General features: G+C 42.0%; 1 long non-coding RNA gene across 1 annotated transcript in view; it reads right to left on the reverse strand.

Moving 5' to 3' along the window:
* Window positions 1–677: 677 nt before the first annotated feature.
* LOC145516537 (uncharacterized) overlaps window positions 678–17,120 on the reverse strand; it is a 63,345-nt gene continuing 46,902 nt past the window's right edge. Inside the window, exons 2-3 of the long non-coding RNA XR_014061461.1 lie at window positions 12,679–12,738; window positions 678–4,270 (exon numbers count right to left, since the gene is read on the reverse strand). This is a non-coding gene — a long non-coding RNA (uncharacterized LOC145516537). The remainder of the gene's footprint in view (window positions 4,271–12,678; window positions 12,739–17,120) is intronic.

A 17,120-nucleotide genomic window follows, 5' to 3' on the forward strand; every position in this document is an offset into this window, starting at 1 on the left:
GTGAGTCCAAGTATATGAAGGCAGGAAAGGCAAGTCCCTATCCAGAGCAGCAGTATCCATTCCATTGAGAGCAAAGCGCTGCAACTTCTGTGATGGCAGTGATCCAGTGTAATCAATCTGCCCCCAGATGGCTAGCTAGTTCTCCCTTTCCACACTCCTGCCCCCAGGGAATGGTGCCATGTCAGCACTTGGCGTGGGTTTCTACTGGTGGCAGATTGGGCCTCAGCAGCAGCTATAGCCCAATCAGCCTGGTGAGAAGAAATACATGTTGTGATCCATACATAAACTTCATCCCTGTCTAGTTCAGAACTCATTGAGCAAGGAAAACAGTGACTGACAGCCCCAAACAGGCCACCTTGCCCACCTGATTATTAAAGTGCTCTACTTACAAACGTGCTCTTTGGGGAGCACTGGCATGAGAGAGAACTATGTTCACACTCTGTGTGCCTATGGTATGGTCACATCCTAGTTTCCTAGCTGTCTTTGTCAGCAGTCTCCCAATCGTATTCCTTCCCACTCTCTAATTATCCATCTAAACCGTTAGCTCTGGCCCATGATCTTAGAGAGTACATCTGTACTGCTGGCCATCTTTCCTTCCAGACAAAATGAGCAACCAGATGCATGGCTCACAGGTCTGCCAACTTGGAGTCAGATTCAGAGTTATCTCAGGCAGGAATGCAGTGCTGTAGTCATTTATTTTGGTGTAGTATTGGAAAATCATGCAAAATAATCTGCATGTTTTTCTTCTTTGCTCAACTATATTGAGTCCTCCCCCATGAGATTATAGGTACATATTATGAGGGAGAAGGCTGTATGGCAGCCACAGGCATCTGTACGACTTGTGTAATTTGTTGTTGTTGTTTAGTTGCTAAGTTGTATCCGACTCTTTTGTGACCTCATCAACTGTAGCCTGCCAGGCTCTTCTGTCCGTGGAATTTTCCAGGCAAGAATACTGGTGTGGGTTGCCATTTCCATCTCCAGGGATCTCTCCAGACCAGGAATTGAACCCTCATCTCTTGCACTGGCATGCAGATTCTTGACCACTGAGCCATTGGGGAAGCCCACTCATGCAATTTACCTAGGTGTTTAAGACCACTCTGACTGAAGAGTCTTCTCCTGAGCTGGGAGATGGGGACTTCTGGAGATGTCAGGAGTCTTCAGTTCTGAGTTCCTCATATTACAATGTTCAGTGCTTACCTTCCTGCTCCTTGGAGGGGGGAGGAATGGGAATGCTTCCTTAGCCATCAACACCCTCTACACCCCCTAAACCCCTGTTGTTATGTAGCCCCTTCCCTTAGTCAAAGCAGAAGTCTATCTACTGAACTGCTGGTAGAAGAAATTCCCGACTGCTGTTTGTCACAGTAAAAGTGCTGCGGGTTGGGTGTCCCAGGCGGCTCGCTCTGCGGCTGCTCCACTCCCTCTCTCAGCTCCAGGGAGGAGACGTCAAGCCATATCACAGTGAAATCTGTCTTGGTTTGTCCCTTCAGACATAGCAGTGCTGTCACTCGGCCCTTCTCAGTCTAATTTCTATAGGATCACATTTTGGTTTTGTTTTTGGTTTTATTTTGCAGTATTTGTTGTAGCAAATCCTGACTCATCTTTACATGAGTCTGACCAGTAGGAGGCCATTGGGTCTGGCCGGTGGCTGCAGGTGTTGCCTGAACGGACAGAAAATGTTCCCTAAATGGAGAGTGGGGACTGTGTTCCTTCAACATCTTAGAAGCTTATACTGAGTTTGGTAGGACTCACTGCCGCAAGAGGGCCTGGTCTGCAGGAGATGGAGACAAGGGAGAGCTGGGCTTGCTGGGATTCTCCTAGTAGAATCTTCTGTCTGTCTGAAGGTGCCAAAATGCAGAGCCCTGGATTTGCAAACTGTGGGGTTGGCTGGTGCGGCAGGTGGAGTGTGAGATGGCTCTGCTGTTACATCACTGTCAGGGCCTGCTCCCAGGAAAGATGAGGATAGACTCTGGGAGAGCCGCCGTCACATTTTCTGCATCCTGGAGTCTTCCCCTCCGACGTCCACTCTTTCTGGACCTGCCGAGTTAGTCTCAATCTGCTTGGCACATTTTCCTTTAAAAAATCCTTGAAAGGGACTGAACAGTAATCTAAACAGACGGCAGAGACACGATGGCTGTCTAACTTTTAATTTTAAAAAAAGTTTAACCATTTTGGTATCTTCCAAATTGTCTGGAATGCACATGTATTACTTTTGTAACTTCTCCAGGAAGATCTAGTTTCAGCCAGGGCTAGAGTTTAGGCTACAATCAACTTCTAGGCATCAAACACCCCTAGTCTATTTATCTCAATTAAGAATAGGAAAAGGTGCCCCATATTTATTGCCCCTGTACCCTCTATGTTCAGATTTCTCCCCAGGACCCTTGGCTGGTGCATTAACCTTAGTTTATCCCACTATAGAAAGACTGCTTCCATATTAAGTCCTAGTTCCTGTTATCCTATATGTTTTATCACCAAGGTGACTTTAAAAGTAAACCAGACTAAGTCTAAACAGCCCAGGAAAGAGTTATGGCTTACTCCTTCATTACATTCACTTTGATTAAACATCTTGATTGTTGTCGCCCCTATAACTTGTGGCACAAAGAACAAAATACTTGAGGCATAATGAGAGGAGCCAGAAAAAAAATCCCATAGATTTAAATTATCACAACATTAATTTTGAAGGAGAGAACTATTGAGAAGGATATAATTATGTCTATTTTTAAAGCTCATGGAAAAATTCTTGCTGCATATGTGGTATGGTAAAACAAAATGCAGGCATGGAAAAATGACTGATTTTAAAAATAGCGAAATACTTGAGAGCCCAGCTTGGAGTCATTAGAGGTAGTACAGCTGGGTCAGTTTATAGGCTTCTGTTTTTAATTTGCATATATACTCTAGTGCTTGGCCACAGCAGGCAACCCACTGCCTCATCAGACTGATTAACTTTTTATTCACTCCACAGATACCAAAAGGTGTTGGCACTTGAGTCAGGCAGCGCTTGGCATTGTGCTAAGCCTGAAAAGTGAGAAGCCTTTAACACTCCCACACCAAGGAAAGCTCAGAACTTCTGATAATGTTTTCTCAACATGAAACTGAAATTCTTTAGAGTTCTGCTAATGGAAAAGAAACTCTCACCCCCACTACAAGAATATCGTTAGTATAATAATATTTCCACTGCCCAGATTGAGTTGAAGGTCCATATTGTGGAGCCCTGAAATGGAAAAACTAAGTAGGGTCCCCCATCTTCAGTCGCATAGAGTGGTAGCCATGCTTGCTATAGACTGAATGTTTGTGTCCCTTCCAAATTCATATGCTGAAATTCTAACCTCCAGTGTGGCAGTGTTAGGAGCTGGGGCCTTTGGGAAGAGATTAGGTCACAAGGGTGGAGCCCTCAAGAATGAGATTAGTGCCCTTATAATAAAAGAGATCCCAGAGAGCTCCCTCACCCTTTCTGCCATGTGAGAACATTGTGAGAAGATGATTGTCTACAAACCAGCGAGAGAGCCCTCATCAGACACTGAATTTCCCTGCACTTTGATCTTCTAAGCCTACAGAACTGTGAGAAACAAAAGTTTGTTGTTTAAGCCACCCAGTCTATAGTATTTTGTTACAGCAGCCCAAATGGACTGACAGAACTCAGTGATCTTCTAGGTGAAGGCATCATGGTTTTGTGGTAGAATGCCAACTATTTATTCAATAAACACAGAGCATCCCTGAAGTCTAGGTTCTGATACTGCTGTAAACAGGATGATGGCTTCCTGGAGAATCTTTTGTCTTGCTTATAAAAATGAGATTAAACATTTAAGTACTCATCCTCAACAGAATGAAAAAGTAAGAGGACGTCCAAAATTAAAAGCCAAGTGACTGACAGAGAATTTCAGGGAAAAAATAAACAGATCAGGGTAGTTAGGAATGGCATCATAGGTTGATAGTCGTCAGTCATGTTTGACTCTGTGACCCCATGGACTGTAGCCCGCCAGACTCCTCTGTCCATGGGGATTCTCCAGGCAAGAATACTGGATTGGGTTGCCATGCGCTCCTCCAGGGGATCTTCCCAACCCAGGGATCGAACCCAGGTCTCCCACATTGCAGATGGATTCTTTACCATCTGAGCCACCAGGGAAGCCCATGGCGTTATAGAATTGGGGCTTAATTTATCACTTACTTAACAGGCAGATTCAATGGACTAGACCTTCCAAGGACTCAAAGGTAAATCAATCCCAGATCCTGGCCTCTTGCTACTTAGTTTTGTTGAGTGTCCACTTGAACGCACCTGGATTGTAAAATTGAGACTGTTAAGTGTCATAAAGCAGATACAGGTAAAATTCTTCCTGTCATAAAACTTTAGATTTAGAAGAATCCTCAGAAATAGCCTAACCCAATCTCCTCCTTTACAAAAAGAAAACTAAGAGTTTGTCACTTGCCCAACTTAATGCTGTTAAGTTTGGGATTGAGCTGGGATTTGGACCCTGGTCTAGACCTTGAAGGACAGATGGATCCAGGCAGAGGGACGAGTAAGGGCTCAGGCAGGGCTGATGTTCAGACAAACCAGCGCCTTGCCTTCCTGCTGTTGTCTGTTCTTATTGATGGATGTCCCTGTTGACTCATTAACAATTCTGAATGGCACCCCTGGGCATGAGGACATCTCATGTCCTGCTCAGCTGAATCAGTAACAGAAGGAGACAGAGTGTTTAATAATGAAGTACTAGGAGGCAACTAATCTCTTAGCTCTGATACATAACTTGAGATAGCACAGCTGTCTCTAAAGATATCATAAATGGAGAAGGAATGAATGTACAAAACAGTCCTATTGTTATGTTATGAAGCAGGGAAAATGAATACGCAGTCTCCAACACCGTGATTCAATTTGTCAAGTGCAAGAATTATGTTAGGTGAAGTATTCATAAGTGTTAAAATTAAAAAGAAGTACAAGGAAGTATTTTTTACTTTTGTGGTCATCAAGACTTTATTCCAGGGAGGAGAGGAAGTTGGGAAGGGTAAGAGATACACAGTAGGCTTCTAGGGTGTGGTGATATCTCTTTCTTCAATACTAGTAACTGTTCATTATAATATACATCTATCTGTTTCTATGCACTTTTCCACAGGTTCCATTTAACAATAAAAATTTAAGGTGAAGGAGAACGAGGCTTGGTTTCTAATTTAAAGGCAAGGAAAGTAATGTGGAAAGATCATCAGGTTCGCTGAGCAGTTGCTTGTATACAGAACAAAGGATCCTGGGAACAAAGTCACTACAATGGCATCAAAATTAGAACATGAAGATTAGCTTTCAACATCCTTATGGATATTCCTTGCCAGCCAGTTGTTGTCAAGAGCAAAATTGGTTCTTGCCTGACATGAAGCAAAGGGGACACCTGGTATTGCATTTCCAACATTCCTTGGAGATACGGCCAACCAAACTTTGAAGAAAAATACGCAGTAAGGATTTTGATAGCAAACGGGCTGAGACAGTTAAAGATATAAGAATGAATCATTGATATTTTTGGATCATTGATTTTTTTTTTTGCCATTGTATCATTTTTATGTTCACAATTCCGTGGCTTTAAGTACATTTATAGTGTTGTGCGATCATCACCACCATCCATTTCCAGAAAAGTCATCAGTTTTTAAACAGTAAAATATGGGCATAGGATCTCAACCTGATATCCTTTTGGACAGGTGGAGGCAGTGGGGAACTTCTAGTGGTCTGAGTACTTCAGGAGGGAGATAGCAGTGATCTGGGGGTCGGGTTGGGGGTGTTTTTCCTAAGATCTGATGGTTTCAACTGGTTCCAACTCCTCGCCCACCACACACACCGATATTCACGAGTAGCCAGGTAAGGACACCAATGATCACCAGGTGCAGCCTTTCTCCAGCACTGCTGGGTACAGTATCAATGGATTTCATGGGCTGGTCCCAAAGTAGGGTTGTCCACAGCAGGGTGACGGGGAAGGAATTGCTATGCTTCCCAGTGCCTTGCAGCCCTCATGGAACTCTTTTGTTTTGGGTTTGATTCTGCATAGCTACTCTTTTGATGTATAATCTACAAATTTATTGTAATTTTGGAGCCAGTCATTCAAACCCTCTCAGTATCCAATCACAGAATCAAGGATGGTCAAGAGGCCTGTGAGAGGCAACTCAGCAGAGGGAGCTAGGTCTTCTGTCCTGGTCTTAAGTTTCCCACGCAGATGTTGAAAACAGACTGATTTCTGAGATTGTAGTCTGCCAGCTTGTTTTGAAGTGGGAAAAGTGTTGGGATCCTAGAATAGTATCCACAGCCCCAAGTTAAAAAGTCCCTACAGAACTTACAGCCAAGATCATCGTGATACATGGAAATTACTTATATTTATGCCCTTTTATTCATTCTCAACCTCTTCTTATTTCTTCCTTCCCGTCTGTGAACCATGTTCCCACATTCCCATAATTTTTCACCCTCTGGGTTCCCAGGAGCATTGCGCTCAGTCCTCGGTTTTCACAATTCCCCATGAGAGGACCCTGGTTAGGACCGTATTTCTGAAAAATCATATGATTCATATGGCTATTTTCCTGAATTTCTCTCCACTATCAAAATCCTATACTATCATTCTTAGTTCTAGAGGGACCTATATTGACTTCTCAGGATAATAATTTTATAAACTAATCATGAAAACAGGACTGCATTATAACTTTAGAAAATTCTACACACTTTTTTTTTTTTACCTTTGTGGGCCCCCTCCTCTATAAAAACATTGAAAATTATATTTCATACCTTCATTGGGAGGAAGATAAAAATAATTCAGATTGAATTATTATTTCTTTCCTGTAACTTTAAGAAAAATGAAAGTGAAAACATTTTCATGTGTCTCTGCAAGTATTATAAGGCCCCAAGGACTATGCCGGCCTGTCAGTGCAGCCTAAAGATTGGCCAGGTTATGTTGACTTATCAGATTGTGCTAGGTTATCACTTAGAATGCTCTTGGTTGTAAAGGGCTTAGGTAAAGTAGTTTATAGGCTCACAGGACTGGAAATTTGAAGATGGAGGTGGCTTGGGTCCAGGTATCTGGTCTTGTGAAGTTTTCATTCTTCAGATAAAGACATAGAGAAAGACCACATCATGGATCTTCCTTTTTACCTGTCTGGTGGTCATTGCCCTTCCCATTCATCTTGCTGTCAAAGCTCACCTCCGTGATGGATGGAAGCTGAAATGCCGGACACTTGCTTTCTCCCTGGAGGCTAAGGTTTGGCTTTGTTGTTGTTGTTGTTCAGTCACTAAGTCATGTTCGACTCTGCAACCCTATGGACTGTAGCATGCCAGGCTCCTCTGTCCTCCACCATCTCCCGGAGTTTGCTCAAATTTGTGTCAATTGAGTTGGTAATGCCATCTAACCATCTCATCCTTTGTTGCCTCTTCTTCTGCCTTCAATCTTTCCCAGCATCAGGGTCTTTTCCAGTGAGTCAGCTCTTCACATCAGGTGGCCAAAGTATTGAAGCTTCAGCTTCAGCATCAGTCCTTCCAATGAATATTCAGGGTTTCCTTTAAGATTTTAAGATTTTCCTTTAAGATTTCCTTTAAGATTGACTGGTTTGATCTCCTTGCTGTCCAAGGGACTCTCAAGAGTCTCCTCTAGTACCACAATTCAAAAGCATCAGTTCTTCGTTGCTCAGCCTTCTTTGTGGTCCATCTCTCACATCCATACATGACTACTGGAAAAACCATAGTTTTGACTATATAGATATTTGTCAGTGAAGTGATGTCTCTGTTTTTTAGTACACTGTCTACGTTTGTCATAGATTTTCTTCCAAGGAGCAAGTGTCTTTTAATTTCATGGCTGTGGTCATTGCAACTTTAGTGAAAGTAAGCTGGAGGCTTTTTGGACAGGTTTTCTGCCCCTTAGATGTGCAAGAAGTTCCCACATCTTCTATCCTACTTTGTGATATGATGCACTCCTACAGCTGTCCTGAAGTCATGAGAGACCACATGGACAACACTTTCAAGATGGCAGAGCAAAAAGACCCAATTCTGGATTCTTGATGACATTGTTGAATTACATAACCCACCATGAAACTACCCACCACTGAACGCTTTCATTAAGTAAGAGAATAAACTAATTTATGCAACTTTTAGCTGGATGTTCTACAACTTTCTGCTTTTTATAGATAACAAGGAAAATTTACCAGAAATGTTCAGATATTGATAAATGCTGTTGAGACAATAAATATATTAGAGAGTTACCTCAAATTGTATAATTATAGAAGGATCTGTCAACTGATATGAACCTGATGGAGTCAGCAATACAAAGTTCTGGGTGGCAAGGTACTTTAGAGCAAACAGCAATTATTAAAGTCCTAAAAGGATAATTATTAGGGTAAGTTTGAAGAATAGACAGAAACACTGACTGGAGTGCAATAAATAAGGGGGTGAGTGACAAGGTGAAATCAGAGAAGTAACAGAGGCCATTTTGCTTTCTGACTGAAGTTTCAGGAGACAGGTAGTTTTGATACAATGGTACAATTTTGCCTCTGGGGTTGGAGGGGGATATTTTAAGGATATTGAATGATAAAATCTCATTATGCAACAGACTGATTAGTGCTCTTATTAAATGTGGCGATCATACCTATCTCTTTTATACTCTGCTACTGCTACTGCTAAGTCGCTTCAGTCGTGTCCGACTCTGTGCGACCCCATAGATGGCAGCCCATCAGGCTCCGCCATCCCTGGGATTCTCCAGGCAAGAATACTGGAGTGGGTTGCCATTTCCTTCTCCAATGCATGAAAGGGAAAAGTGAAAGTGAAGTTGCTCAGTCGTGTCCGACTCCCAGCGACCCCATGGACTGTAGCCTACCAGGCTCCCCTGTCCATGGGATTTTCCAGGCAAGAGTACTGGAGTGGGGTGCCATTGCCTTCTCCTTTTATACTCACCAACCTTCAACTCCAAAGCTCCTGTTTTTCAGAGAACTATACTCCCCCCGCCCCCCATAGGGTTAGCATACAAGCAGCTATACTGTATAAAAGAACCCTGTCTCCCTAACTGTAGTTGACTGGACCAGGGATGGGTACCTAATCTAAGCTGAGCTAAAGGCCTTTCCCCTGGGGACTTTGGGAACTGGCAGCAGGGTACCCAGAGAAGGCAATGGCAACCCACTCCAGTGTTCTTGCCTGGAGAATCCCAGGGACAGGGGAGCCTGGAGGGCTGCCGTCTATGGGGTCGCACAGAGTCGGACACGACTGAAGCGACTTAGCAGCAGCAGCAGGGGACCAAGTTGGTGCCTTTCAAGTGGCTAAAGTTGTAAGGTTTAAAGCTTGAAAGAAAGATGTAGGCATGTCTTGATCATGTGGGGAAAAAAACCTGGTGTCTCTCCTAAGAGGAGGAAACAGGGAAAAAACAACCCTAATGGAATTCAAGTTCTGGTAGCTTTCTAAAGCCTGGTCCCATCTTTCCCATCAGTTTTCAGTTTGGTTATTCATTTGTATACCTTGGTTAATTTTAGGTATACTTTTATGGGGAAGATGATGTCAATAATGTCAAGGGCGGGGTGTTAAAATATAGAATTAGCTGGATAAAGTTTTGGTAGGGAACAGTAATGATTTAGAGATCCTGGGCTGGAACATCAGAGCTCCCAGTATGTAGCAGCAAAGCAGTCGATTCATTGCCTACAGCCTGAAGGACCATGAGCCTGTAAAGGTTTCAGTAGACCTCAGTATGCAGCATTGGAGAAGGAAATGGCAACCCACTCCAGTGTTCTTGCCTGGAGAATCCCAGGGACGGGGGAGCCTGGTGGACTGCCGTCTATGGGGTCGCACAGAGTCAGACACGACTGAAGCGACTTAGCAGCAGCAGCAGCAGCAGCAGTATGCAGCATTTATTTTGTTCTCTCTTTAGGAGAACTAACTTCCAATTAAAGCAAGCTTGCCTCCCAGTGTGTAGAGAGCAATAAAATCTGCCTTAAGAAAATAACTTTTTGCTATAATGAGTGATCTGAGACTATACTATTGCTGAATTGTCTTGTTAAATAGCACCAGTCAAATTTTTAACAGCACTCTAAGATCAGGGCCCTAATTTAGAAACTTTGGGGATGTTGAAATCTTATTATTTTCCTCCCTTTGTTTCACTACATCTCTAACTTGTAAATTTGGTCCCATTGCCTGGGACCTTCTACAAAAAGGAAAGTTCCTTTCTTCTACTAACTTTATCATAACTCCAGTTCTCCTTCACCCCTCATTTTTGAGCTCACAACTTGAAACTTTCCTGAAATTGAGATCTGGATTAGGTATTCCTTCTATGAGCTCTTATAATGATGTTTTTCTAATATTACATAGTGCTATAAACTTTCTTTTGTCTATCTATAGCACTAAACTCTAAGCTGAGAGTAGGGCATATGGTAGGTGTTTAATGGAGTCTTGAATGAATGGATGAAAAGTTACTGTGAATACTAAGGTAATATAGGCAAAATATTTGGCATGCAACCAATCAATAATTTTTTGTTTCTTATTAGAGCCAACTCATTGGAAAAGATCCTGTTGCTGGGAAAGATAGAAGGCAGGAGGAAAAGGGGATAACAGAGGATGAGATGGTTGGATGGCATCACCGACCGACTCAATGGACATGAGTTTGAGCAAGCTCCAGGAGCTCCAGGAGATGGTAAAGGACAGGGAAGCCTGGCGTGCTGCAGTCCATGGGGTCCAAAGAATTGGACACGACTGAGCAGCTGAACAACAAAGTTTTCTTTTATGATTCATTAGAATAACCCTAGAAGCTAAGAAGAGTAATGCATGTTTCAAATTACACTTCAGTTGGTGGCACTATGGGCCATGTAGAAAATGAACAGTTTGGTCAACCATCAGAGCAGATGCCCAATAAATTAGAACAGAAGAGCCTGGCTATTTACCTAGGAGATACTATTGGTCTTGCCCCCAAAATATAGCTTAAATTCAGTTATTAATAAACTGAACATAGAATGAATATATCTGTGAAACATTATAATTAAATTGAATACCCCAAGTGGAAAATGATTTACCAGTGATATTTTAAACTACAATCTAAGCAATTCATTGACACTATTTGTGCTGCTAACACTGTACGTATGAAGTAAAATAATTAATAGCTTCTATATATTAGCAATAATCTTTTTAAAAACACTACTTCCAATTATATAAACCATAATAAAATCTAAGAATAAATTTAAGATGCTAGAATGATTGTGATATAAGTATCTACTTCACCGTATGAATTTGAAAAATAAATGAAATAAGGAAAGAGCAAGATTACTAGGACTTCCCTGGTGGTCCAGTGGTTAAAAATATGCCTGCCAACACAGGGAATAGGGGTTCTACCCCTGCTCCAGGAAAATCCTACGTGCCGCAGAGCAGCTAAGCCCATGCTCCACAACTACTGAGCCTATGTGCCTAGGGCCTGTGCTCTGAAACAAGAGAAGCCACCGCAGTGAGAAGCCTGTGTACTACAATAAGGAGTATCCCCTGCTTGTAACAACGTGAGAAAGCCTGCGGGCTGCAAAAAGACCCGGCACAGGCAAAAATAACAATAAATAAATACATTTTTTTAAAAAAGGATAATATATAGCTGAAAACTCAAGGTAAACATGACATTAAAAACAGAAATGGAAAGGTCAATATATTTGTCTACTTACATTTAATACTTCTCTGCAGTGAATACCATAAAGCTAAAAGGCAAATGACCAAATAGGGAAAAGTCTTTGCTATCTTTGTGATGTCTGAGCAGGTGTCTTTGATGGGAATGTGGTGTGCTCTGTGTGGATTCTAGAGTCAGGTTGCTTGGGTTTGAATATGATATATCCCAATAGCCAGCTGTCTTACGTTGGGTTTCCTAGATTCTTAAACAGAATATCTAAGGATATTCTCTTCAGTGAAACCTGGAGGAATGAGAGAAGCACTATATGACAGGGGAAGAATCCAAGCAGAGATGAGCATCCAGGTAAAGTGTCACCTCAGCCCAACCTCAGCTCAACCCCATAGGAAGATCTGGAGCAAACATGGTACCATGGAGCTTTCTGGCCTTAAGGCAAGTGGGTAGAGCCTTTGAAGCCCCTCCCCATCAGTCAGTCACCGGTTGCATGCCATCCTGATGGATAGGCTCCCTTTGACTGAGGATAATTTTCCAGAGAAGGGTGCAGCTACCAACAACCATAGCTGCTAGGCTCTGGGTACACTAGATGGACAAGTGAGTTGGGGAATACCACTAGAAGCATCTTCTGTAATAACTAAGTCATCCTGATTTACTTACTTAACTCTTGGAAGCTTTTGTTTCTTTACTTATAATGGCAAAAATTGTATCAATGCCTTAGAGTGCTAGGGGATACGATAAACAGTTTATGTTAGGAACTAGCCTAACAAAAGCACTTAAAAGTTAGCATTTAGAGAGATGTACAAGTCTAAACATTCACTAATAAGCAAAGTGGGGAAATTGCAAAGACTTGGCAATGCATGAGCAGTGAAATCCAATTGTCTAAAATAAGGAAATTTTTTCTCACTGTAACTATAGTGCAAATTTAAAATGAATTACAATTTATTTTCTATCAAAGAGACAAAATCAAAGGTAATAGTGCTGGCAAGGTGTCCATGTGAGAATAGAGAGTAATCTCTTACATTCCTATTAGGATTGTAAAATGATCAATTGATTTTTGGAGGGCATATTGGAATTCCATCTGAAGCTTTAAAATCATGCATACCTTTCCAAAATGTGCATTCCCACTTCCAAGAATTTATTTGTAGAAAGCTTGGCCAAATACCTAAAAATATAAAGAGATTCATAGTATTATTTGAGTATTGAAAAACTGGCATTGACCTAAAGAGCCAATAAAATGGAAAGGGATGTATAACAATGTAGTTACTATAGAGAATAATGGTACAAAAATATATTTATTGATAAGAAATAAGTCCAAATTTTAATCAAAAAACACAAATTAAAATATTATGTTCAAACAATAAAATTCAATTTTTAAAAATTTGGAATTATATACACTAGTGGTGATTGGCTTTGAGTGATGAATTCTTTTTAACCTTCTTTGTGCTTCTCTGTATCTTTCTGATCTTTCTAGAGTGAATGAGTAACACAACAATAACTCATAAGCCTCAGACTTCTTAGGAGCTAAAGCCTTGGTAGGAGCCCAAATAATCCCTATTTGAAGATGGCATTGAAACACAATTTCTAGTTATTTTTAATTTATTGCTATTTCTGACAAACATAAGTTCATAAGTTTATGCTTGAATCATATCTAAAGAAAGAATGAAAACCAAAAAGAAATTCAAGCAAACAGATTTCTTAAACATATAAATACAAATCACTATGAGCAAAGCACTCACATTTTTACTCAAGGAAGAGAAAGAGGATCTTTTCTTTAATAAGAGTGGTTGGTAAGGGAAACAGCTTTGATTGTGCTTTGAAAGTTGATTTACACTCATTTAATGAATTATTTTTTGAATGCACTCATTTTATTCTGTCTTGAAGAACACTTCACATTTGGCTGATACAGCATACTGTATCAATCAGAACCACCACAGGAAGCAGATGGCACAATCAAACAGGGTAACTGAGGAGAGGTTAATGAAGGGACAATTTACAAAGATGTGGCCAAGGCTCAGGAAAAAGCAGATCAGGGCTAGAACTTCAGAGAGTGGTTATCATCCCTAGGTTGAAAGAGCAAGAGGGAGGACCTGTTATCAGAATCTGGAGAGGGTCACTTGGGGGAAGCAGTCCTCAGTGGAACAAAAGTCCCCATCCCATTTATGTAGGGCAGCTGCCCTTCAATTGCTGCCACAGCATCTCAGGCGGCTTCAACGTCAGGGCCCCTCCCTATCAACACCAGTGTCCACAATCATCATGGCAAGAGAAGAGAGAGCGCAGAGTAATACACACCGGCTCTTCAGTACCGCTGACCGGAAGTGGTGCGTCACTCCTCCCATTTCATTGGTCAGGGCACATCACCTGGCCTTGCTCAATTGAAAGGGAGTAGGGAGACGATCCTCATAAGCACCCAAAAGAAAAGAACTGAAAACATTGGTGAAAAACACAGGCAGTTAGTCATCCCTCTTCTTTTTGATTATGTGCATTTTTCTATATGAGAGACAAACTCTTAACCAACCTTAGGATTGCTCTCTAGAGTTGTGCTGCCCATTACAGCAGCCACCAGTCACATGTGGCTATTGAGTCCTGGAAACATGAATTGAGATGTTCTCTGTATGTAAAATATACTTAGGATTTCAAAGACTTTACACAGAAAAAGAGAATGTGAGATAGTTCTTTAATAATTACTATTGATCACATGTTGAAATAATAGGTTTGATATATTGGGTTAAATAAAAACACATTATTAACATTAATTTTACCTATTTTTATTTTTTAAAATGTGGTTTCTACCTGCTAAGTTGCTTCAGTCGTGTCTGACTCTGTGTGACCCCATGGATTGCCGCCTGCCAGGCTCCTCTGTCCTTGTGATTCTCCAGGCAAGAATACTGGAGTAGGTTGCCCTTTCCTTCTCCAGGGTGGTTTCTAGAGAATTTTGAATTACATATGTTGCTTGTGTTATATTGCTATCCAACAGCCACTGCTCTAGAAAATTCTCTTGGTTCCCAATAGAGTTCCTAATAGAAAGAAATTCTAGCTTTGCTGGAATTCTCCATAGACTGAGTCATTACTTTAATTGCCCTTGGAATAAGTAGCTCAGGTTTTTTCTTTTTAGTGTCTAATTTAAATTTCTTTATAAAAATTCAGAATCAGTTTTTTTTCCTCTCCTCCATAAACGCAAAGCACAGCTGGTTCATAGAGACCATTATTCTATGTAGAATTTTTTATAAGGTGTGTTTAAATGTAATTCAGTTCCATTAAAACAGAGGAGTCATTCAGCACAAGCATTGTTTTTCAGTTTCTTACTTTTTCATTGACACTCATTTTGAAGACAGACTATATAGTTCTTTATTTGGAGGGAGGGTACAGAGAAGGTAATTTGGACCTTACATTTTTAAACATATTTGCAGCTGAAGTAAGAAGCTCTCAAGTTTTCTTGGAAATTTGGTGCAACAATAACTATTTTATGGCCTGTGCCAGAGATGCCCTCTTTGCCCTTCCAGTCCCCTCCTTTCTGCCTGCACCCAGCTCTCTGCCCTGGAGGCTGACTGGCTTGGTCTGCACCAGGAGGTCAGGAATAGAGAGTTCTGGCAGGAGACTGGAAGGAGGCAGGCAAGCGGGCTCCCCCACTGAGTCCCCAGAACTGACTCACAGAAAGAGCATCACCACCACTAGGGTGGGAAGAAAGGGTTTCAAACAGAAGTTAGAGCTTCTACAGACCATAGGAGGAGCTGGGATGTGAAGGTCTGAAAGGAGAACCAGAGGGTCAGACAAATAATCACGGTCACTTTAGCCAGGTTCCCAGCACCACAGAGCTGGCAGAAAAGTCTGAGAAACTGCTGTGTGTGGGAGGTTGTCAAAGCAGGATCTGGAAGAGGGAGGTTGTGAAGTCTTGAAAGTTAAAGTCACTCAGTCGTGTCTGACTCTTTGTGACTCCATGGACTATATGGTCCATGGAGTTCTCCAGCCCAGAATACTGGAGTGGGTAGCCTTTCCCTTCTCCAGGGGATCTTCCCAACCCAAGGATCGAACCCAGGTCTCCCACATTGTGGGCGGATTCTTTACCATTTGAGCCACCAGGGAAGCCCAAGAATTCTTGAGTGGTAGCCTATTCCTTCTCCAGGGGATCTTCCCAACCCAGGAATCGAATCAGGGTCTCCTGCATTGCAGGCAGATTCTTTACCAACTGAGCTATCAAGGAAGCTTGAAGGCTTGAAAGCTGCCACCAAGTGCCTGGCGGGGGCCTTGGGTCTGTGTTGGTGAGCAGCGTCACCCATTGGGAATACAGCAACAAAGGCAAAGAGGAGCATTTGGGGCCTGCTGGGGATAGACTTGGCTCTCTGTCAACGTGTCCGCCCAACGATGACCTTCCAAAAAGTGACGGACTTTCCTTCATGTTCACCTTCCAAATCTTGTGCCTGTTCCTTCCTTGGTCAACTCTCACCTGGAACCTTCCTGGGATGGGGATTCTGGGTCCCAGCCTTCAATAGGAGCCGAGGTACTAAGCTGACGACTGTCTGGCACAGGCAGGCTGTGTCCGAGACTGAGTACTGTGGTTGCCTTTAAGAGCCTCCTTTTTGTGACTGCAGATTCCAGTGCTGGCTCTGCTCATCCTTTAGGGGCTCATAGTGGTGGAAGCTTCACCCCTCTACCCGTGGGTAACTGCTCTTCCCCCTTGTGATTCTCTACCTCTCCCTACTCCTTCCAATGATCTTGACTTGAGTGTGCCATCTGCATTCTGTTGTGAACTTGACATCCGGTGCACTGGCATCTTGTGGGAGGGAGGCTACGGCAAAACAAAAGGCCTTTGACTGTCTTGGCCCATAATGAAAGGATACAGAAGAACAACATTTTGAAAAGACATTTACTCAAATCTGGGATCATAAGGCACAGTTTCATTATTTTCTGTCTGATATTTTATTAGAGCTTTTACAATGTCTTGTAGGAATAGTAAACTCTCTATAGTAGGACTAAGGTAAGAAAGGGAGTTACCAGGGTGCATTTTTATATATTTATATAGTTTCTTATATATATATCACATAGTTTATTATACATATAATATGGGCTTCCCAAGTGGCACTAGTGGTAAAGAACCTGTCTGCCAATGCAGGTAGACATGAGACGCGGGTTCGATCCCTGGGTTGGGAAGATCCCCTGGAGGAGGGCTCAGCAACCCATTCGAGTATTGTTGCCTGAAGAATCCCATGGACAGAGGAGCCTGGTAGGCTGCAACTTATAGGGTCACACAGTTGGACATGACTGAATCAACTTAGCATGCATACATATAATATAGATTCTTTGGCAAAGAAATAGCAATATCTCAACCACACATTAAGCTCAAGACTCAATCAATTTTTGGTTTTCTAAGTGCTACTTGTACTTCTTTTGCATGAGAAGTTGAAAAACTTCCTTTGTTTCCCTGCCTATACAATGTGGGGCTTAGATGAAATTAACTCAAATATTCCTGTGCACTCACATTCTTTAAATCTATGATGTTTCAGTCACGTTTGTGGAATATCAGTGTGGTAAAAGTGTAGAGACTTTTCT

This window comes from Giraffa tippelskirchi, chromosome 8, assembly GCF_054371585.1.
Source record: "Giraffa tippelskirchi isolate mGirTip1 chromosome 8, T2T-mGirTip1v1.2.pri, whole genome shotgun sequence".
Lineage (NCBI taxonomy): Eukaryota > Metazoa > Chordata > Mammalia > Artiodactyla > Giraffidae > Giraffa > Giraffa tippelskirchi.